At 37.0% G+C, this 24,704-nt stretch overlaps 1 long non-coding RNA gene across 1 annotated transcript in view; it reads right to left on the bottom strand.

The window, feature by feature from the left end:
• LOC120733817 overlaps positions 1-24,704 on the bottom strand; it is a 27,295-nt gene extending 2,591 nt beyond the window's left edge. The window contains exon 1 of the long non-coding RNA XR_005695909.1: positions 24,361-24,704. This is a non-coding gene — a long non-coding RNA (uncharacterized LOC120733817). The remainder of the gene's footprint in view (positions 1-24,360) is intronic.

The raw sequence follows: 24,704 nt of genomic DNA, 5'->3' as shown, positions 1-24,704 counted from the left end.
ACCGACAACACAAAGAATCTTTTCCATGTTGCCAGTTATGTCATGCAGGCACTATTCGTGTTAAATCATGTCCACGTGAATTTAACTGCTGTCGTTGTGTTCAGTCTCTAAATGATGAAAAGATGATTTGAACCAGCAGGAATAGCAAAAAAGAAATAATGGCATCTGCTTAGTACCAACATAAACCTTGTAATGGCAAAACAAACACTTAGAGGTCAAAGATGGCGCAATGACAAGTCAATGCAAATAAGAAAAAGCATTTAGCAAGCGGCAGATATGGTGTAAGTAATGCGTTGTTATGCATTTGAACCTAGATTTTCTGCTGGGACTCCTGACACTATTAGCTCCCCGGTACAACAAAGAACAGTATCTATGTTGTATTCAGTCCAATTTACACAAGCTGGTAAGCTAAATTGCCTTTGCAATTAGTTAGCATTTAACCAACAAACGTCAGGGTCACTGGTTATATAAGTGCAAGATTTGTACCCTTTTTATTCAGGTTTCCTACCCACAAAATTTCCAGTTTCGGTGCAGACACATAATTTAAGGAATCACTTTATAATGTATCAAGAACTGAAAGGTTTCAGTAAGAAAGTGGTGAATCTAATGCTGATTATACAGGCAAAAAGTTACACATTATTACAGTGTAGAGACCTGTTTAGAGTGGACTAATTATCATTAGTTGAATATTATTTCCAAACTGTGAATGTACCAAATATTCTTTTATTTATTTACAATTTGGTAAACTGAGCTGGATAGGTGCTGATTTTATCAGGACACCCATGCTGAACATCAAGTTTGCTGCTTTCGAAGCACACAAACAAGACGCACTACCTTCTAACAAACGCAAACCTACACCACAGCAGCTCACTCTCTGGGCAGTATTTACTTTTAAGGGGATTTATTTGTATTTTCTATATATTATTTTGTCCCCTTTGTTCTTTTAAAACACATTTTAACAAAGTGTAAAGTGTTTATTTGTTATTTGACTGGTTGAAACCCATTTCATATATACTAGACATAATTTGAGCATAATTATTTTTTTTTATTTATGCAGATAGAGTATGTGTGAAGCATACATTGCATTGTTTGGTAACATTTGTTTAAATGTTTAGTAATAAATATGAAGTGAAAAAAAGTTTGGATCATGTTTATTTTGTTTAAAATATATACTTATTCAGGAACATTGTACATGCATTAGTTAAACGGTTATAACATTCTTTTGGAAGGATGTTGCTGCTTCATTTCACAAACCCTGCGTATCTCTGTTAACATGAGCGTCTATCCCGGAAAGTACGGGTAAATATGAAGCCTATCTTCTGAAAGTCATGTTGGCTTTTTACTAACATAATTAAATATCAGCAAATGACTTAATCGATCTCTCTACAAAAATATTTGGGTGAAAGGCAATGGAAAAAAAATGGCGTTCTTATCTTGCCAGTATGACAGATCATTAACGACTCTTACTTGTTATATACGAGCGTAACTACATAATTCACTTCGTGCTATCGCAACACATGACCTCTTGTTTGTTCTGCTAGTTCTTATATACTTTGTTTACGCAATAAAAGTGGAAAATGTAAAACTTTCTGTCAATTGTTGACCAAAACATCATGTTGACCTTGATGATCTTGTTGAATATAAGACAAATCTTAATGGATTGTTAACATGACCCCAGTCTAAACATAGATTTACCAGAATTAATTGAAAGTGCATCGTGCATACAAAGAGGAAAAAAACAATAGTGAATCACCAGGTGGGAAGGTTGTGCATTTTTAGTTTAGTTCCTGTTACATGACACCATTGTGATTTTGTCTAAAGCATGCGGTTCTCTTTATTGTCTGCAGTTCTTAAATAAATGCTTTTTCTCTTTGTTATCCCTTTAGAAAAGCTTAAATATGTCACAGAAGCACAGTCAGTTTCAATAAAATGTTGATACCACTGACCGTCAAGGGTATGGAAGCTTGTTTCTGCCACTGAAAAACATTTTTTCAATACATAAGACAAAATTAAGCTTATTATGTCAAAATTTTGACGTCTGAGAAAATGACTCAAAATTGAAGAGCTAACTTGAAATTTTTGTGATCTAACCTTAAATTTTGACACACGGATGGCAAAAATGCTTTTATTCAAGACAACTCTAGAAGCACCAGATGGCAGATATTTTAATTAGTTAATTTAATTGGTTTAATTTTAACAGTTTTAGGAGCACTGTGGCACAGTGATGATTCAGACCAGTGAAAGGCAGCTGAAGGAGAAGTGATGGTTTTGACATAAAGCTGAAAAAATTGCTTGTGACTGTTCGAATGAATGTGTGGAATCATTGGATAAATATGAGAGTTCAGGAGAAACTTCAGCCTAATCTAAAACCTGGCTGATTTATTACAAAGTATATAAAGTCTGTGTGTAAAAAGTGACCAATAAGATGTGCAAAAAATGAACACAATTCATGTTTCACTTCTGTTTTAAGCTGCACAAATGTAGATAAAGTTAATACAACATTAATCTAACATACATCAGATTGAGGCCACATCAGGTGCAAAATAAGATAAATAAGTTCTTTGGTCCATCTTTGGAGAGCACATTGGAAATGTGCTTGCCAAGAGAAAATGGTTTGTGTTGGGATGTTAAAAAAAAGATAAACACTAAAATGTGCTTAAAATTTCGATCACGTGCTAAAGAAATATAGGCGTTAACACTGTCCCACGGCCAGGAAAGGGTGTAGCACTCAGGGAGGGATGCAGACGATGCAAAACTGTTCCTCCCTACATAGATGACACGGCCATGAAGAGATCTAACATGCAAAAACCGCAAGAGAGGGCCGAGGGGGGAGGGGACTGTATGTGTTGGTAATACACTTGGTGAATCTCTGGTGCTTTCCACCTAACAAGTATAACCATTAGACTTGTTTTGTGCTAATTTTAATGATGCTTCATCCTGAACCACTTTAGAGTGAAGCTCAACCAAAGTTGTTTTTTCTCTTTTCTTTCTTTCTTTTTTTTAACGACACAGATGTGTTTGTGAAGTTACTTCCTCAAAGCACTTGTAGACACATGCATACCACAATAACCAGCAGGGTAAAATCAAGCTGGCTTGGCATTTCCCTAGGATTTTCAGTCTTGTGACAAAGACTAATATCACTCAAACATTAACAGTTATTAATATTACAGCGAAGCAGCAGTTGTTGTGAAATCAATAAAAATAAACCAATTCTTAGCAGGTTCTAATATGATTTAACTGAAACCTCAGATGAACTAAAAAGCATGCAGCATAACATGCTGTCATGCCAAAATGCAGAAGCAGTGTGTGAAAAACTAGAACTGTAGAACCAAAGAGGGCAAGTTGCAGCCCAGTGCTGCTAGTCAAATGCGCTTGATTAATTAATTAAAGTTGTGGCATTTTGCTGGTCTGGAGTATTCAGGTGTGTTTCAAGATATCAAAAAGGAAAGACGTCAATGTTTAAGTTTGTGACAGTTAATTTAACAAAGGTTGAACAAGTATGGCTTGTTTGGAAAGGCTGCCAGGCGAAACCGCCTTATCTGAAAAAAGAACCTGGGAGCACAGCTGAAGTTTGCAAAGCTGCATCTGAACAAACGTTTTTTGGATAGATGAGACCAACGTGGAGATGTTTGGCGCTAATGTACAGTGCCACAGTTGGAAAATACAAAGCTTATCAGCAGAAAAACACTTCATAGCACACTTCACGAGGGGTGATAATTTGGGTTTGGTTTGCAGCCACAGAAATTGGCCACGTTGCAGTCCGTGATTCTGTAGGCAAATGTTAGGCAAACAGCAAAAGTCTGGCCGAAAACTGGGTCATAAAACAGGAAAATGGTCCCAAGCACATCATCATATCCACAATGTGAGAGATGAGAAAGAAAATAATCAAGATGTTGCATTGCTTCAGGTAAAATTCAGACGTTGGTTGGACTGCTTAGTTTTCTGCACATTGGCTTCGCTGTTGTGAAACAATGGGATGATGTAATATGTCATGTCTTGTTGTTAATCTGAGTTTGTATTTAATATTATTTAAATTTGGTAAGGACCTGATGAATTTTTACGGTCTCCTGATTGACTCCTGAATTTAAAAGGGTGTCCATTCTTTTTACTATGACTGTATAGTAAGAGTAAAAGCCAGATATTTTGAATCAGTTTCACAAGTACAGTAGAAAATAGAATAGAAAATAGAATACGTAATATTCTAATTTTAGAAAATTTAATGTTATGGCAATAATGAACACAAGGAAACGCAAACACAGGAAGTCCCATTGCACAAGCATGACAACTCACTGTCTGATAGTGAATTATATGAAACAATTATTTATCTCCAGGTTTGCTTCATTGCAGCAAATTCTCCAAGATTTTTTAGTGGTCGATAAACAAACTCTAGCTGTCCCGGCTCAAAGTTTTTAGGAGACTGTCTTGCGTATAGGGTTTGTAAAAAAACAAATAAGAGACACTGTCCCTGTTATCCCTGTTTCAGAAGGATATACGACGACAGCGTGCAGAAACTTGTTTTGTAATCTATAACCCATTGTGAGGAATTTAGGTAATGTTTGATCATTATCTCTTTTTCTCTCACTGATTACTGCTTTTCCAGTTTTGTAGTGTTCATATTCTTATGAATATAGATAAATATATGTGTGACGTTTTGTCTTTCTTTTCAATAATCTGCTTAATACACATAAAAATAAGTAAATAGAAAGATTGACAAAATGTTTTTTTAGGCTCAGGATGGAAGACAATCTGAAAAATATTTCCTAATTAATGCCAGAATCCGTGCTGTACCACTCACTCACACACCGAGGCTCAGAAAGCTTGTGGTGTATTTGAGTAAAATGAGACCAGGAAATAAATTATCTTATTCTGCTTAAAAGACTTTTATGATGGTTAAGATGGTTTGACCACAAGTCGAGTGCAAACATTGTAGGTTATGCAGGTTATTGACATTTTCCTAGTACTTTTCCCTGTGGGTGTGGGTGAAATCAGTAATATCCTCCCAACCAAATTCATAACTTGGAGGCACATATAAGTTTTTTCACCACCGCTCATAACATAAAGCTGCAAACTGGAGCAGATAAATGAAGCCAATGTAGACTTAGTCAAAATCACAGCTGCTCAGATGGTCATTTGAAGCTTGCTCTAAAAATAACAAACCCTTATGTTAAAACTTAATATATTCATAACTTAGGAGCAGAATAGAACTTTTAATAAATATTTACACCGGCCATAGAGACTAAAACATTTTTTTTTATGTTTAATCACTATAGCCCTACAGGTGGTGAATGCTTATATAAATTGCATAAATTGTAGTGGTGTTTTAAATTATGGATACAGAGCAAATATAAAACCTGCAGATTTTTGATGTGGCCCTTGAGGCCTGGCGTTCCCCATCCCTGGCGTAACTACTGGGGGTGCACTAGACTCCTTGTTTAAGTATCATGCCAGATACCATGAATCAAAGCGTGAATTATTGATGCTTGTAATGTTGGTGCCTTTAAGAGCATTTCTACTTCTTATTTTTTAAAAATAAATGGCTTGAGGTGAGATTTTTTTGTGCTGAATGAACTACCATTCTTTAAAGACATGCTAAAACGTATTTGTTCCATTCAACAGTTTGGGTGAACATCCATTAGGTGATGACTGTCTACACAGCTGATGGTAAATACATTATAATGATAAGGAACCCCCATAATGTCACTAACTGAATTATATTTTCTGGATTACATTTGCATGACCTCACAGAAAAATTACTAAAAGAAATTTAAAACTCATTCTTATCAACAGATCAACCAGTGCTGCACAGCAAAATCTCCAGTGTTAAATTAACACTGGAGAGTGTCTATATGGGTCCACACCTCTGAGTGTTAAATACAACACTGTTGAGTGTTAAATTAACACTTTTGACAGTGTTATATGTTTAAAAGTAACCTAGTCAGTTTTGAAGATTAACAATGGCTAACACTGAGCAGTGCTGATTTTCTAACACTGGAAAATAACTCAAAATGTTAGAAATATTCCAGTGTTAGAAAATCAGCACTGCTCAGTGTTAGCCATTGTTAATCTTCAAAACTGACTAGGTTACTTTTAAACATATAACACTGTCAAAAGTGTTCATTTAACACTCAACAGTGTTGTATTTAACACTCAGAGGTGTGGACCCATATAGACACTCTCCAGTGTTAATTTAACACTGGAGATTTTGCTGTGTGCTGAATGTGCCACTGAACCAACTGTTGTGGCTGCTTAGACAGCTAAAAGTCTACACTGTTACAGAGAGAAATAACATTATAGAAACATGTTTACCAGCTTTGTCCATGGCCACTGTCAGAGCTGTGATTACATCAAACCATACAGATGCACCTAACAGCTCTGACTGTTTTGATTGTGGGTGTGACCCAGCAGCTAAACAGTGTAACACTGACTGCATGTAGCAGTTGTGTGGGTGCACTGCTGGCTGAGTGTAATACAATATGTTGTTTACACTGATAAAATGGCATGTGAAATTTATTGTAAAGGATGCAGAAATAATCCAGAATAAACCTCCAAACTATGGCCTTTTGTGGACTCTGTAGAATTATACTACACAAAAACAGCATTAGCATTACTAATACTGCAGTTTAAGCCATCTTGTGTTGGTTTCCTTTGATTGCACAATACAGCCTTTTCCATAATTCTCATATTCTGGTTCCAAATTTATCAAAAGATAAATAAAATAATTCCTAATAAAAAAAAACAAACAAAGAGCAAATCATAAGTAAATAGGGCTTGACTGTATCAACAGGAGGTAAAGTGCTGCAGTGTTTGCAGCTTTTTATACTCCACCTATTAAGTCACTCTTTGCCCTGTGTCTGTTACTTTCTAACAGGAAACTGCGTCATAAATTACAGTCAGTCAGCTTTCTTCCCTCACCGTCTAGTTTTCGTTTTTTGTTTTTTTCCCAATTCTCATTACACCGTGCCTCTGAAAATCTGCTGTTGGAGCTATTCAGGCATGTAATGATGAGCTCCATGCATATTTTGCTTAATTAACTGCCCCAGTTCTGCTATCTTTTCTTTCAAATCATCAGCCGTGATTCATATGAAAAACATAGTGATTTGACTCACAGAGATAATACGGAGTTTCTGTAAAGGACGAATGTTTTGAACATTCTTTACGTCAAACAACCCACACCGTACACAAAAGAATTTGCAGAGTTGCCTCAGGGAAAAGTCGTGTGTTTTTTCTCATAATCTGGATCAAGTTGTTACATAAAAAATAGTCAAGTTTTGTATTCACATAATCAGGCCGCAATAGAGCTTCTTTTTATTGTGAGAATTAGGTTACTGTAGCCGTTGAGGAAGTCCAACATTAGCATCTGCGGTTGCTGCACAGTTGTTATTTGATCCACCTCTCAGCAGTGTAGATTCTCACCAGAAAACATAATGTTTGGTCTCATAAAGACTACTGTAACTGCTGTAAAATTACCAGCATGCTTTGCATGCCTTTGCAGAAAATAGAGGTTGCATGTTGCAGATAGATGAATTCTACTTCTGTATTGCTTTGATTTAAAATGACAGTGATTTTGTACAAATAGCTACATACATGTACACTCAATAGTGATTAGCCTACTAATGAAATCATTCACTTGCGTTTTACCCCGCCCTGTACTGTGCATGTTCTGCATTATAAAAAAAGGCACCAGATTAGAATGAGTTATAAGTATATTTATTTAAACCAGGAAGTGAAACTCTTGAGAGCAAGAATCTATCTTGCACGTGTTCCACTATGGGAAGAACAGGCAAAAAGCACGAAAGTTTTAAAATCATGACCCTTTTGCTGTTATGCAACAGTGTTGATCATGACCCACCTTACTGCCAGTGTGCGCAGAATTTGCCCTTGTTAATCACATTTTTAGAAATATTAGAAATAATAAATGAACTTTTAACTAAACAGGGGTGTGGTACTCCTGGATTAATTAAATCTTTAGTACCTGAAGCCTGAAGACAAAAGGAGAAAAGCCAAACATCTGTAACACGGAACGAACCAGAGCAGGTGGATTTTCAGGTTTGACGATGTCAGCTTGTGCGGTTTAAAGTCAGGATTAAGCTCTCTGGCGGGATGAATGCGTAACATGCATACCAGCCCGAAGAGAAAACACAAATGGATGATGGTAGAACCGTCATAAAAGCTGAAATGATTGACATGGCATTTGCAATTAAAGATGTTCTTGCATGAGTTCAGTTACTTTGGCAGAAATTGAATTCCCCAACAACGACAAAGTGTTTCTTGGGAACAAACTGCTCTTATTAATGTGCAAATGTAAAAATGTAGGTCACTGATGCTTTAAACTAGAACACACTCGTTACACAAGTGGCTTTGTTTCTTTAACAAAAAAGATGCAAATTAAAAGAAATAGTCATCGCTGATCAGAGATGTTACAGGCTGGACTGTGTGCCAGTCTAGTGTCTGATTTTTAAAAGGCCGTCACCTCTCGCTCCCAGTCGGTGTCTTTTCAATTTGGGTTTCAACTCTTAGTAAGACTTTGAAGCCAACAAAAGAAACAAGTTTTCAGCAGTTAAGCATTAGTTTCACAGTGAGTCAAACTGGAAGGCTCTGCTGTCTCATTACATGATACTGATAAGTCACACACATTCCAAAACAATCACCACTCATACTTGGAGTATCCTCTGGAAACATTTGCTCCACCTAATTTTTGTATGAAACCAGTGAAACAAAATGCAGGACTAAAATAATTTTAAGGTGCTCGATTTCAGCTCTATGTAGGCTTTGGAGTGTTTGTTACATTAACCCAAACAAACCATATTCTCTGCAGGAGAACTGCTTACAATACATAATCTAGAAGACAATTTGGAGGAACTATATTGACATAACTTCTGTATCCCAGCACTCGTTTGGCAGAAGTTGTTACTTTCATTCTGAGCAGCTGAAAACAATAGCAGGAAGCAGAAGGAGTAGATTGCCAACTGGGGGGCTTATCGTTGTGATCCATGCTCCATGTTTTAACATCCGCTCCTAGAAAATAGCTTGGTAGAATAGATTTTGTTTTCATCATGCACTGGATTAAGATAATTTTTTAGATGATTTAGTGTTCTGGTGTTGGATTAGAGAAATCAGAGCTAAGAGGTATTTCCTGACACTTTCGGGACACAGAGCTAATAAAAACTGAGCGTGTGTAGTTATGGAAGTATAATCCCCATTTGGCGTCACTGGGTTAAGAATGGACTTGAGTTGATCCTAACCATTTATGTATATAGACTACTTTGGCTGCTCATTACCATAAACATCTAATCAGCCAATCACATAGCAACAGCTGTTTGCCCATTGCAATGCGCATGTAGACATTGTAAAGATTGGGATCTAGTGGGTTTTGCTCACACAACCGTCTCTCCAGTTGAATGGTCCAAAAAAGAGAACATACTCAGTGAATGTCAGAGGTCAAAGGTGAGAGGATAATGACCAGACTGCTTCACATTGAAAGGAAGGCAACAGTCACTCAATTAAACACTCATCACAACCAAGCTATGCATTGGAGCACAGGTGTCCTGCAGGTTTTAGATGCGTCCTTAATCCAACACAGCTGATGAACTCCTCAACATGTCTTGAAGTTCTTCAGATGCCTGGCAGTGAACTAATCATATGATTCAGGTGTGTCGACCCAGGGTGAGATCTAAAACCTGGAGTTCGACACCCCTGCAATAGAGCAACACCAAACCTTGATACAGATTTGTTACAGCAGCAGAAGACCACACTGTGTGGATCTCCTGTCAGTTAAGAGCAGAAATCTGAGGCTACAATTCACACAGGCTCGCCAAAATTTCAAAACAATTCATGAAAATGTGTCTGATGAATCCAGATTTGTTCTGCAACATTGGGCTGGTAGGGTCAGAACTTAAACTACAAAAGCATGGATTGTCCTGTCTTGTATCAGTGGTTTGCGCTGCTTTGTGATGGCACAAAGCTCATAATCATCTCAAACTGTTTTTTTGAACATGATGTTCCCTGACATTCAAATAGCCTCGTCAGATCTCAGTCCAATAAAACAGCTTTGGGAGTGGTGGACCAGGAAATTTGCATGTGCTGCTGACAGATTTGCAGCAACTGTGTGATCTTGTAACCAGTACTAGTATCTGTTGAATCTATGTGATGACGATTTAAGGCAGCTTTGAAGACAACATGGGGTCCAACCTGGTACAGGCAAGGTCCCAAATACACATTGGATAAAGAGGCTCATATATGTCAAACTACATTTAGTAATATGAGCTAAATGTAATTAGCTCATATTACTAATTATCTGATTCCAAGACAATTTTGAAGTAATTTAATTTGCCAACCAAATTGTAGGCTCAAAGAGAAATAAAAAAATAAAATTAAAACACAGCGGCTTCATCTACTGTTGTCTAACATAACTAGAGACCATATGTTGTGAATACCATTTGGCAACAACAAGCAACAAAGGAAAAAGTAACTGCTGGTGATGTAAAGCGGGCACATTGAAGTTAATTATAAATATTTAGTGGGCTACTTAGACGTCTGGACTGCAGAATTTGTCCTGGTAGCGATGCCTGTTTAAAGATTACCAAAGTGCCTGACCTGACCTGCTTGAACAGTTGTGAACTCTAGTATCTTGTGTTTCAAACCTTTTAACAGCACAGATGGTGACTGATGTATATGTCTTAAAAGGTTAATTCAAGCCTGTATGCTGAAGTACAGACTACTGTGTAACTTTGGGCTCAAAGCAGACTCAAAGTACCTAATGCTGGTTGCTCTTTTGACTGTTTAGATTGTAGCAACTACCCCAGATTCTTACTGTCTGTGAGCTACAGAGACAAGTGGTGCTGCATTTTGCTCAGATAAATATTTGGTTTTTGTTATTAACTGTTTTCCCTTTGATGCAATTTCTTTTCTTCCACCATTTTCAGTTAACATGTTTTCATCCTGTCACATGAATCCTCAGTTTTTAATGATTTAATATGTTGTAAACTTGTCTCATTGACTTGACGGATAGTTTTATTCTCTGTTCTTCTATGTATGCATGTATGTGCATATATGTGCAGGGTGACCTCCAATGTTTTGAAATGCACCTAAAATAAACAATATTTATAATTATTACTATTGTTACTATTATTACTATGCAAAATAGAGTTTTGTTAACCAACTGCAAAAATGCACAATTAACATAGTAAACTTTTTAAAAGTTTCTCAAAGTACACTTGCTAAGATCATGAAGCACGTTTTGGGATCAGATCATGATAATGTGATGCCAAAACATGTAGGTTTCTCCCTAACCTAATTCAAAACCTCCAAAGCGGTTCAATACATCAATATGTACATGAAGATAAACTGATGAATGAACGTTCACCTATAAAATGTTTATTATTACTTTGTTTATTGTGTCCTTTGTCTTTTTTATTGCCTTTCTTCTCTCTTTACATTTCCTTTACCTTAACTGCTAGTTGACCTTCCCGAGCTTGGCTCTGCTGCAGGTTTCATTCTATTAAAACATAATGTTTTAATGCCTCGATACATGCAGTCGTTTGATTACAATCTTTATTATTCTAAGATGTTTACCGTAAAATAAAGATAATAATAACAAAGTGCCCCGAGATAACTGCTGCAAATTGGTGACGTATGAAAAAAAACTGAACTTTGGTAGTTGGTCACATATGCAGAGGAAGAAAGACTGCTCTAACTGAGACTGATTTATGCACGCTGTGGGTATGCCGGTGTCTGTGAGTGAGTGGATGTGGGTGTGTGTCTGATAGAGATAAGGAGAGGGAGTGAAAGAGCGACTGTGTGTTACAGAGAGTGAAATATTGGTCGGCTGATTTACTGGAAACACCAGAACTGCCTGTGGTTTCATTCAAACAAAAGATGATTGCAGTAAACCTTCAGGATACAACACCCTATAAAACGAAATACGAGCCATATCATCTCCCAGAGTTTAATCTAAATCAGACAAGGCTTTACATTTTTATAATATCCAGTTTAACCTTTAACCAATCAAGTGGGTCAAGTGAGATCACAACAGACTGGAAAAAGAAGTGCATGTATACTTCACTTATATCAGCTACGGCTAGTAAAAAGTTGCTAAAAACTGCTGCTTTAAATAAGGATATTATTAAACGATTACAGCTACTGAGCAGAAAAACGTATCGCTAACTTCTGCAATTCTGTTTTAAAAACATATATATTATTAGTGTATATTTTTTGAGGTAAATCAAAGACTAGGTGGTGCACAGCCATGGTGGTGAGCAGGTGGCCTCTGTCATGTCACAGGAAGAAGGCTGTGGGTTTACACTTGCTAGCTGGTTGGTCCCATTTTGTGTGATGGTTGTAGGTGTAATGTAAGCAATGTAAGGTGCAAAGCTGTACTCTACCTCTTGCCAAGTGTTAAGTGGGATAAAGCTTGGTGTGACAGAGTTTACAGACAAATATGAGTGCTCTACACATTTATGAGGTGCCAAATAGCAAAAAAAACCCCAAACCCCTTAAACTCTGAATCTGTCTTCTGTGCATCCTTGGCCTCAACACCATGCACGGATAAAAAAAAGGTGCAGGTGTTTAAAAGAAATTTGCATTTACCTGGACGTTGAACCAAATGATCCACACACAGATAAGATTGCATACATAAAGACTACTGGTGCATCTCAGAAAAATTAGAATATCATGAAAAATGTTTGATCAAGAAGGGGAACCTTCCTTGTATTTAGTAAGTATTATATGTAAAGTGAAAGATTTCAGGTAGGGTTGTTTTTGGCTTCTGTTTTAATTTTAATGATTAAGTCATATAACTAATAAAAGTCACAAAGTCATAAAAGTCACAAATATGGTACCCATGAATATTAGAATATTGTGTGTACAAGAGGAATAGAATAGAATAGAATAGAATTCAACTTTATTGTCATTGCACATGCACAGGTACAGGGCAACGAAATGCAGTTTGCATCCATCCAGAAGTGCTTTAGTGATATAGATATATTACAATATATATTAGCAATAATATAGATATGTGAGTATATTACAGAAATGGGTCTATTATGGTATGTTATAATGTACACGGTATGAAGTATGTTGTGAATATTCTATAACTATAAGTATGTACAGGCTGTAGTGAGTACAAGCTATGAACAGGATATAAATATGAAAAACTATACAGAATATGAAATAAATAACTTTACAGAATCTGAGATATACAGTTATACAGAAATGGGAACTGTGCAAGTTGTAAACAGTTGTAGGATTAAAGATTATCGAATGTACAGAATGATTATTTACACAGAGCTATACAGTAGTGCAGTTTAAGATAAGTGAGGGTGTAGATAGTTTCTACAGAGGCTATATAAAGTGCTAGTGGTTGTGAGTGGTGGTTCAGTCCATGTTATTATTGTGTGTTTGAGGGTACAGTTGTCCATTGTGGGTGTGTGTATGTTCAGTCCATGAGTTTGACGTGGGTCAGATGTCAGGAGGCAGAGTTCAGGAGTGCATGACTCCTGAACTCCTGAACAGTAAATTACTGTTCAAACAGTATAAATACTGTGTATCACTCAGTCTAGTCCAGTTGAGGCAACCACAATCACGGGGAAAACTTCTGACTTGACAGTTCTCTAGAAGATGATCATCTACACCATCCATAAAGATTATAAGTCCCAGAAGTAAGTGAAGTCTATTTATATAGCACTTATAAAAAACAAGTGTTACACAGTATAAACTGTAACAATTAAAACCATATAAATGGATAAAACAAGGTAAAAAACAATCCTGCACAGGTAGGTCTTCTTTTTTAAAGCTATCAACAGTGTCCATATATCTTAATTCCAATGGAGGCGAGTTCCACAATTTGGGAGCCACAACCTCAAAAGCACAGCCCCTACCTGGGCCGAGTTACCGGCAACAAGCGCTGATCAGCTGTCCTAGCACTTAAGAATGGATGTAGTAGATGTGGGGAGGCATCTGACCATGAAGAGCGCTGAAAGTAATCACTGAAATGCTAAACGTGCCCTAATTTTAAGGGAAGCCAGTGTAAAGAAGACAGAATTGGTGTTACATGGGACCGTTTGGAGGACCTCGTGAGCAGCTTTCAGTAGCATTCTGGACTTTTTGCAGTCGATCTCAGCACGATCTTGGCACAGATAACAGCCGACAACAAACGGCAATAATGAAGGAGTCATAATACAAACCAGTGTACAATCACTTCCATTTCACACTGAGGCACAATACATTTATGCCTGCCATGTTTCACAAATGACAAAACAAGTTTGTACAAGACGGTCAATGTATTTAGCAAAAAAAAAAAAACCCTGATCAAACACCAAGTTGTCAGGGGCACAGATAAGAACTTCATTTCTTTCAGGCATGTAAAGACAAGACACGTATCTCCCATCCAGTTCTTTATAACGTTAACGTACTCCTAGGGGGCAGGTAGTTTGGCACTATTCTGGGGTTTGAATGACACATACAACTGAATATCATTTGCGTAACAAAAGCAGCAACAAAAGGGTCGTTGCTGAAAAAAGTCTGCTAAGGTGCATCGTTGATTAGCAAAATAGAAATGTGTTCATTTAACATGAAAATCTGTTGGTTGAACTCAATTTAATCAATTTCATCATGGCAATGTGTGGCGTGATTAAATAGTGACTAAGGTTGATGTCGGCGCATGAAGAGCCACCATCATTTCTAATAAAAAGGAAATCCTGAGCCAGAGACAATGCCAAAAGCATCTAACCTAAACAGAAGAGGAACTGGACTGTTGGTCAGCGGTTCTAAGTCCTCTTTTCAGGTGAGAGTATGTTTTGTATGTAATTTGAAAATCAAGTTCCTAGAGTGAGGAGAAAGGGCGGAGAAGCATGTCGCAAGTCAGGTGTGAAGCTTTCCCCACTCTGTGATAATTTGGGGTGCTATATCATCTGCTGGTGTTGGTGGTGGTTCGTCCAGTGTTTTATCAATCCACAAGTCAAAGCATCCATCTACCAGGAGACTCTAGAGCACTTTATTCTTCCATCTGATTCCCTATCCAGCAGTACTTAGCACCTCCCTACAGAGTCAAAACCATGACTGAAGGGTAGCTGTTCATGTTATTACTGCACTTGACTGGCTAGCCAACTCACCTGACATATAACCCACAGAGAATCTGTGAAGTGTTGTCAAGAGTAAGCGGGAAACACCCAGCTCAAAAATATGCAAAAGCTAAAGGCTGGTATGAAAACAACCTGGACTTCAAAAACATCTTAACCTAGCCTCCATGCCACATCACATTGAAGCTGATGCCATTTCTAAGGTTGAATGAAGGTTCAATTGGATGGCATTCAAAATTAAATAAAAAAGCTTCCATCATGGTCTTCATTCATGTCAATGCTTGTTTACATATTTAATAATATTTCTCAGTGCCGCAGTCTTTCGAACAAAGCGGTAAAAAAGTAAACTCTTTCTTCATCTCTATTTCCATCTTTGCATTAAAATTCAAACACGTTCATGCGTTAATATGAAATATTCCTGTTTTTAATTCTTGATGACCAACTTCAACTTTTTTGTTTTTTGCAGATTTACACTCCTTATGCTTACTAGTCATAGCTATAGTTATTTAACACAATTAATTACACATAATTGCACTTATAATAACCCAACAATATGATACATAACACGATAATAAAGGTGAGTTAGTTGCATTTCAATAATTTTAGCATGGTTAATTTAAGTATTAAAGGTACTAATACTCTCCAAATTCTCACAGGTTACATTTTCAAAGATGCAAAGTTTGCATTGGAGTACTTTTTTATATGCCAATATTTCTAATTTCTAATAATTCATATTGTTTCTTAGTTTTTTTCTTTTCTTTCTTCACTTTTATCTAATCCCAAACAGTCAGGGTAGAAGGACTGTCTTCACGAGTCTGGTTTGAATAAACGGTTCTTTCCCTTACTGTTGCCGGGGACTTGCACAAAATGGATTTTTGGATTATTTGAGTCTTTCTCCACGCAGCTAGGTCTTACTTACAAAGTGCCTTAAATAAAATAAAATAAAATTCAATTTAATTATACATAACACAGAGAGAGAAGTCACGCAAGCATTCATATTCAGTAGAATCACATCCTGTTTGACTGTCATACCTTTGTAAACAGGAGTTACCTGTATGCCAAAAAAGTTGACGATGTGCAGAAGCAATCAAGTGTGCATGTGGGTGTAAAGGAGTGGGAGCATTGTAGGCGTGGGTGACAGAGATAAAGAGATTTGGATGGAGTGAGGAAGGGTAAGACAGTGTGATAAGCCAAGGCTGTTTTTGGCTGTCTTCTGGCCACATATTGGTTCGATGCTTTATAAGCTTCTGTGTGTGTATGTGTGTATGTGTGTGTATGCACATGCATGTTGTTTTTTGGTTGGGAGGGTAGCTAAATGAGTGAAAGAAATGAGACAAAGGAGAAGGCAATTTACTAGAGTTAGCTCATTTACTGGAAAGACCAAAATCCTTTCTGTTGCTTTTCTCTGTCTCTTGCTCTCTCACACAGACACACAAAGGAAGTGGATGTCATTTAGTGGCAGGATGATATAGCGCCCATATTTTGCCACATTATGTTGCAAAATAAATGCTGCTCTGCCCAGTCAACAGGTGGATGTTAATCAATAGTCACATGTGGTTACCATAACTGAAAAACATCCTGATGACCTCTTTTCTTAGGAGTGCACCTCACAATCAACAGTGCACTAAAAATAGTCATGTTAAATCACAACTCAAACAAGTCATCTATCATGAATGACTTATCTTTTTGAGACTACCATCATCTAAAGGCTTACTATGCCATGTGGGTCTTCTCAATAAAGTTATATATATCCCTTCTACAAGAAAATGCATGTTTTTCTGCAATCGTTTCTGATAAAGTCACACAGATAAACAGAAACAGTGTTGTGCTAAACAAAACAAGAGCAAAATGTGGTTTATTTTGTTAGTTAACTTAAAATGTTAAAGGCCTAGGAGCAGTGACAGCTGGTGATCTCCAGAGGAGCAACACCTTCTTCCTGTAATTTGTCTGTTTAAAGTAATGATACCAGCCCAATCTGCATCATCACAGATTTTGTGTGTGTAATGCCAACAACTCTCCATTAAGGTGGCATGCAAACAGAGAAAAAAATATCTTTTGTTTTATGAGCCAGGGAATGCTGTTATTATCCAGCCTGCCGAGCTGCTTTAACAAACAAGTATGTGCATTATAGTGATTGGCACGGTAAAGCTGATAAACAATCTATGCGGATGTAACAGGGTGTAAACCGTCTTGGACAATTTTGGCATTCCTGAGCATCAGGACACGACAGCTCCCAAGGAATGTGTTGCTTAAGAAGTCAAAGTCTTCCTCTATATTCCTCGAGAACATAATATCTTCCACACACTTTTGGATCCATTAGACACATTTACCACTGCCCCAGTGACTGAATGAACTTTTTCCCTATTTTTGCAATCCACTTTCCAATGTCTCCAGAACCTTTTCGTGATATCAAATCTACTGCTGATAAAACATAATAGTAGTAAAAAAATTTTTTTAAAAATGTGTCAACATGAGAATGAGGTCAAGAATACTTTGATGTGATGTGCCAACTTTGAGGTCTTGGTGTAAGCAATATACACTCTTTATTTGTGTTCGAGCCTGTGTGTACAATAAATATCCCATTTACCCGAAATCACCCATCATTCGAAATGTCTTTGTGCTGCCGTGCCATCTGCTGTGGGTGTGGCCACAGGTGAACAAAGTTGTTGCTATGAAGCCAAAACAGCAACAACAAACACAGCAAACAGGGTTAAAGATAAACATGAAGGTTTAAAAAACAAACCTCATAGTTTTGTTTGTTTGGACATAGCAGACATATGTGTTATTCTTTGTCCTGGATGCTGTTAATGTTAGCCTCAGGCTGGATGCCTGAGGCTAACATTAACAACTGTGAGTTAATCCCTCCAAATATATTTTTTAAAATACGTATTTCCTTAATGTCAGCCAACAGTAGCGTGACATTAAAGAAATACACTTTATCATACTCTGAAAGCATAGCGAATTTATGGCAAGAACAACTTTTTATTTCTGGGTGTGCTGCAAGAGAACCTCTACACATGCAGTTACACATATGTGATTAAACAAACCCCAATAACTGAACCCAAAACTGCCATCTGTGACAGATGTCAAGTAATTCCAGAGCTAAAAGTTGAAAATATGCACTGGATAATTCATATAAATGGTCAGATAAGCGAAATAAAAGTGGACAAACACCCAATGCAATAAAAAAAAAAGCACCTGCTGAGTCAAGCCCTTTTCACGGTCTGTGTCAGCCTCAATGTGACCTGCTCTAAACTGGAGGCTCGATTTCTCTTAAATCACGTGACTTGAGAGAAGCAGACGCTTTGCATTTTTGTCCTCTGGCCAGTAGATGGTGCTGCTCAGAGAGAAGGCGAGGCATTTCTAATAAATCCGCCTGGAGTTGGGAAGTCAGGCTTCACCTTTCATGCTTTCATTTGAACTGTGGTTTAGCCGCAGTGGAATGTTTTTTGGGTTTTTTTTGCTTTTTTTGCACCAGGCTTTAAAGTTTCAGCTTTGTAAGAAGAAGCCACAGAAACCACAGCATCAAAACAAAAACTCATCTTGAAAGCATTTTTTGCAGGAGAGTTGCTTTTTGGGGGGAACTGAATGCTATTTTTTCCTCTTTCTTTCTTTCTTTCTTTCTTTCTTCTTCTTCTTTTAAATAAACCACTTCTTTTATGAATTATCATCTTTAGTGATGATGAGAGGAGCTCACGGACTCAAGTTTACTCTCTGCTCATCAGATATGGGTAACATTATACTTGCAAACGACCCTCTGCATTTGAGTGCCCGACATCCTTGCATCACTACACACTAGCTTAGTGGTCTATAAGATATCACAGAAAAATGACACAAAACAGAAGGAGGGTATGATTTTTCTATCATTCCATTACAGCAAACTAAAAAAAGCAATTAAAAAACCCACATAAGAAACAGTGCAAAACAAACTCTACCCGAGTGAGTTACTGGCCTATTTGAGATTGCGGTCCTTATCTCATAGGAGGAGATGTATCACCAAATGTTGAGACCTGAGAGTTGGTACGCATGTATTTTTTACTGTAAAAGTCATACTATTTATGACTCTTTGCACACGCAATGCCAGTTAGCAAGATCATAAATGATTAGATAACATGTTGTTTGTAGTTTAGTACTTCTAGGTGAATGCCACCCACTCACTGCCAGCTGTTTGTAAGTCGTGCAGTCATGGTTTTACTAAACGAGTAATGATCAGTGTAAACCCTTGAATTTGTGACCATACTGGGATTTAAAATCATGGCATGCAACACACTCGCTCATTTGTGGTGTGTCTCTGAGTTAAGGTGTCATACCACTTAGCAGTGTGCATGAACATCAAAGAGAACTTAAAACTTCTAGGGTTCAAAAAGTCACTCACTACTGGCATTTTCTTGGGTTAAGCATGCTGCACGCTCACAGTTAAATAATGGCTAAACTTTTGGATTGTTACCACAATGACTTATTTAGTCCTCCTAGGTGTCACAAACTTAAAATGGACCCCCCCCCCCCCCCCAAAAAACAAACAAACAAAAAAAAAACAACAACACACAATTGCTTTGCAGTCTGTTGGTATCGATGGCTGCATGTTATCTACATGAATTATCTGATGATAAGTGTTGAAGCAAGCATTCCACTTCAAATCAGATTATATGGAAACCAGACAAAAGCATACCTAAAGCTTAAGCATTCTTATGCCGTGACACTGATACACTGCTTAAGTTAAAGTGTTGTATTTTGCCGTGATAGCATGGAGAAGTTTTTTTCATCTTATGTTTTTGCTACAAGAGTTCCTGTAACTCTGTTATGTAAAGGTCGCTGCTGGCAGGCTGGGTTCAAAGTAGCACATCTATCGCTGCTGTAGTTCAGTCGATTCATTTCCTGTTTTTAATGTAGGACACTCATCATGCTGCTCTGCAGACTGATTGTAATAAAACAAAGAAAACTGTATGCTCTAAGACTGCTTTTATGTGGCGAATTGTTGTGCCCTGCTGTCTTGTACATATGTTAGCAGACATGCAAAATATAAACGTCAGATGATTAGCAAACAAGGGCAAGTACTCAGCTCATCATTAACACTCAAACCACAAAACTTCCTTTTCTCATGCCATAAGCAGAACACAGTCACCAAAGCCATTTTAACTAGGTCTCCAGTGCCACCTACTGGTTATTTGTGATGCTGTGGTTCTTTAAGTCTTGACCAATGGTGACATCTGGTGTTCATTTATTAAACTGCATGTTTGGCCTGTGAGGTTGATGAGTGGCACGAACAAACAAACATTTTGAGACTTTTTAGTCAAATTGATAAAATTTATTCTAAATGTACTAAGAATTTAAAATAAATGTATCAGCATGTTTTGGTATGCTTTAGTGCTAATAAGTGTTGGAATACAAATATAAATGGAATGTTATGTTTATAGAAAACATAACCTATCAAAAATAATTAAAGGAAAATAATGGAATTCCGATGTTTTGTGCATTTATGTGTCAGCAGTTACTTTGTGGCAAACCTCATAAGGGGGGGGATATACACTTTTTTTGGCTTGTAGCTTTTCTTCCAAGAAATTATTAAAAATATAAAAAAAATGTTTTCTGTTTTAATTCTTTTCATTTGTCTGCATCACAGTCATTAAAGGTCCAAGTTATAAAATCGATGTAATGGATTAAAAAGTAGAGTGGTACAGTGCGGCAGTTATTTGCACTTTTATGCCACAGCAAGGTGTTCAAATCTACTGGCCTTGGTCAACCCAAGCATGTTAAGTTGACTGGTGATTCTAAACTGGGTGCTGGTGTTAATGGTGCTCTGTCTCTCTCTGTGTTAGCGAGTTATACAGCCAACCTGTCAAGGCTATATCCCATTTCTTCCCTTTTAACTGCTGGCATAAACTTCAGCTGCACCCGGACGCTGAACTGGATAAGTGGGAAAAAATGGATGGACGGTGTAGAAAGTGCCAAAAGTGTCAAATACTCAAGTAAAAATACTTCAGAGTAAAATACTTTTATACCTGGAAGTAAGACGGTAGTACTATTTTGAAGCTTTCAAAACTTTTGTAAGTGATAGAATTAATCTAAGTAAGTAAATACAATGTCATGAAAGTTCCTGTGTAAGTCCAGAAGGGAAAAGCACTCAAATGGTATACCACCTAACTAAAAAAAAAAAAAAATCATCCATCAACTCTGGGGCTGAAGCCTATCCCAGCTGTCTCAGCACGAGAGGCAGGGTACACTGTGGACAGGTTGGCAGTCTGTCGCAGGGCTAAACAATCCAGGAAAAAAAAAATCAGCGAATAACAATCTATTTTCCACTTTTAGACTGCAAGAGCTCTTCAGCTAGCAATCTATGAATTTTAAACCAAAAAACAAACAAAAGATTATATCTCTATTTTCCACATTTCCTGGCCAAGCTACATAGCCCTGTAGTGGAGCGAGCAGCCAAAATATTAAACTCACTCTGTTATGTACAAGTTACAAAAAGACTCAGTTATAACTGTGTTATAATTCAGTGCAGCATCCTAGTTTGTTTTGACAGCAGTCTGTAAGTGTCTGGGAACTGTAGAGACCAGCTGCCGGACTTCTGCGAGAGGAATTCTTGTCTGTTTTGGGACTCTAGTTGCTCAACTGTCCAGGGTCTTTGTAATACTTTTCATTTCATAATGGTCCAAATGTTTTCAGTTGGTGAAAGGCCAGGGCTGCAGGCAGGTCAGTTCAGTACCCAGATTTTTCCACAAAGTCATACTATTGTGATAAAAAAAGACTTCATCTGGAAGGGAGTATATGTTGCTCTAAAAGCTCTAAAATATACCTTTCAGCACAGCTGGGGCCTTACAAGGCATACAAGCTGCCAATTTCATGTATCCAAATACCATCAGTTATGCATTCAATGTTACATTTTGTATTAAACGTGGGACATTGTCTAACTTTAGACATATGATATATTTTCTGTGTTCTATTGTGGATAAAATATAGGTTAATGAGATTTGCAAATCATTACAATCTGTTTTTACGTTTTACAGCATCCTATTTTATTGATTTTCTGTATATGTATATGTGAGTTTTTCACATGGTGCCAAAAACGGTGTACTTTAGTAAACAATTTATGCAAAAGCTTTGTTTCATAGCCTTAAATCCTCGACCACTTCGTCTACGCAAAATATTTTATCTAATATAATATGAAATACACAGTTGTATATATCAAGGGCGTAGATTTGGTTTTGGCATTGGTGGGGACGGATGATTCAACCACCGAACGCTGCCCCGTTTCTTTTCTTTATTTTCCTTATCGTCTTTGCGTCTTGATAAAAAAAAGGAGAAATATACTTGCCTACATATGCTATTCTACATGCTTTTAAACCATTTAAAATTTCAATTCATAGTTTTATATGTGAATTAGTTCAGTTCATTTTTATTTTAAACATGTACATCCACAATCATTACAAAATATCATTCCATTTTTTTGTTTGAAAAGGAGTAGACAGAAGTATACACTTATTTGTCCCGACCCCTCTCATTAATTTAATTTAATTTTAGTCTTAAATTAAACAAAAATATGAATATGAATTATATAATGTAAAATTACTATTAAACAAACGACTAAGTATTTTAGACTTTAGTTTACTTCAGCCATATTCCATATAAATCAGGTATCATACAAAAATAAAATTAGCTTCAAATACAGTAATGACCCACCAAGTCATCATCCAATTTCACCTGTGATCTTGTGTCACCATTGCTCTCTGAGCTTTGTGTTGGTTCTTCTGTCACCTGACAAATAGGACATACATGACAATAAGAATAAAATGTGTAGCTGCTTCAGTGTTTCTGTCAATTTGTGCAAAAATACTTTCTTATATCTATGTTGTTCCTTTTCCTGCCATCCTCCTCTCCTCCTTGCAGGTCCTTGCAGCGCAGGATTGCCGCTGCTAAAACTAAACAGAGCTCCCTGAAAGGCACAGCCAATCACATTGGCCATATTTGTCACATGAGGTAGGACTCCAGGAGAGAACGTAATTTAACTCTTTCTGCACCGCTAGGTGACTGAGACGTTGACAGATCGTTTTTTTTTTTCTTTCTGCCGGTTTTGTTTTTCTTTACTTGAAGCGATTAAATTATTGGTGGGGACAATTCAATAATCGCTGGATACTGGTGGGGACATGTCCCTTCCGTCCATGCCAAATCTACGCCCTTGGTATAAATTAATGTTATATTGTTATTGTATATATTGTTCTTAATTATTTGTAACAGTTTTTTTTATTACAAAACAGTAGAAATTCGCATAAATCTAAACACTATGCTTAAATTAATAAGCGTAAGTTAAACACATTGAATATTTTTGACATATTACAAAACGAATAAAAAAATGAAATAGTTGACTATGGCGACAACTAGCGGTTAAATATATATAGTACAGCTGTACAAAAAGTATTATCTAAATAGGGGATTGCCTGAGAGCAGCCATTTAAACAGTCACAGCTATAGAAGATTTACAATACAAACCCAGAGGCTTTTTCCTTGGAAACTGAAAGAAACCTATGAGATATTCTTAATATATTGCTAAAAAAAAAACCTTTAAGATTAGCAGTGTAATGAAGGAATAGTTTGATTCAGCGGTTTTGCTACTTAAGGGCCTAGGAAGCAATTTTCCGTCTTTCCGAGAATCTAAAGAGTCATACTGAAAACAGATGTATGTGTCAGTCAAGATGTACATAAAAGGCACAAATGTTTTCATTTAGGCCTTTGTGGATTAAAATATCAAAGTGGAATTAAATACTGAGCACAGTCAATAGTAACGAATAAATACTCTTTAAGATTCATCACCGAGGGGAAAAGATGGGGCTGGAAAAAATAGTTCACCTTCTGTCTGTGAAGCATGACGATCCCTACCTTTTGGTGTTCCTTTATTCATGTTTTGTTTTCTGTGCATATCGCGTTTCTTTATAATTTTCTAATGAATAGCAGGCCAAGAATTGACAGAGAAAGTTGCATTGATTACCGATTTCATATCTGTTAAGTGATGTAAGCTCCAGCTATTCCAGTTACATCAAGGCTGTAATGAAAAACCACAACTGCCGCCATCTGGGGCGAAATGATGCGAGTATGCAGATTAAAAGAAAAAAACTCACCTTAACATGTGCCCCCATCAATATATTCCATATAAAAGATGAAAAAAAAATCCATCCATATATGAATTAAAGCTCGAGTGGATTTGAGCAAAGAATGAAGCAGTTAGCTTGTGTGTTCGGTTTCACTTTTACTTTGCTCGGCCCTTCAGGCACAATTCCTACGCAAGACTTACCAGTAACTCCCATTTGCGTTCATCGCTGTGGTCAGTTTTGTTCTTGCAGCTTCCCGAATCCAGCTTCTTATATACAAACAGTCCAGTCGATATTAATTATTTTAACGTTTTGTAATAAAATGTAAAACAATTACACTGGTTTACATTTAAATCGTGCCGTCGCATCTGAATTGAAAGCGAAATGCTGGCGGACTTTCCCCGGAAACTGATGACGCTTCATTTTTTTTTTTTAAAAACGCTCATTTAAAAAACGCATAAAACTCTAGCCAACACCGTGGCCTTTTAAAAGACACGCACAAAATAATTAATTAGCAGTTAACTAATTATTGCATGTCAACGATGAA

The sequence above is a fragment of the Simochromis diagramma genome, unplaced genomic scaffold, assembly GCF_900408965.1.
Source record: "Simochromis diagramma unplaced genomic scaffold, fSimDia1.1 OVJJ01000216.1, whole genome shotgun sequence".
NCBI classification, from domain to species: Eukaryota; Metazoa; Chordata; class Actinopteri; order Cichliformes; family Cichlidae; genus Simochromis; species Simochromis diagramma.
This window is presented reverse-complemented; position numbering and strand designations above follow the sequence as displayed.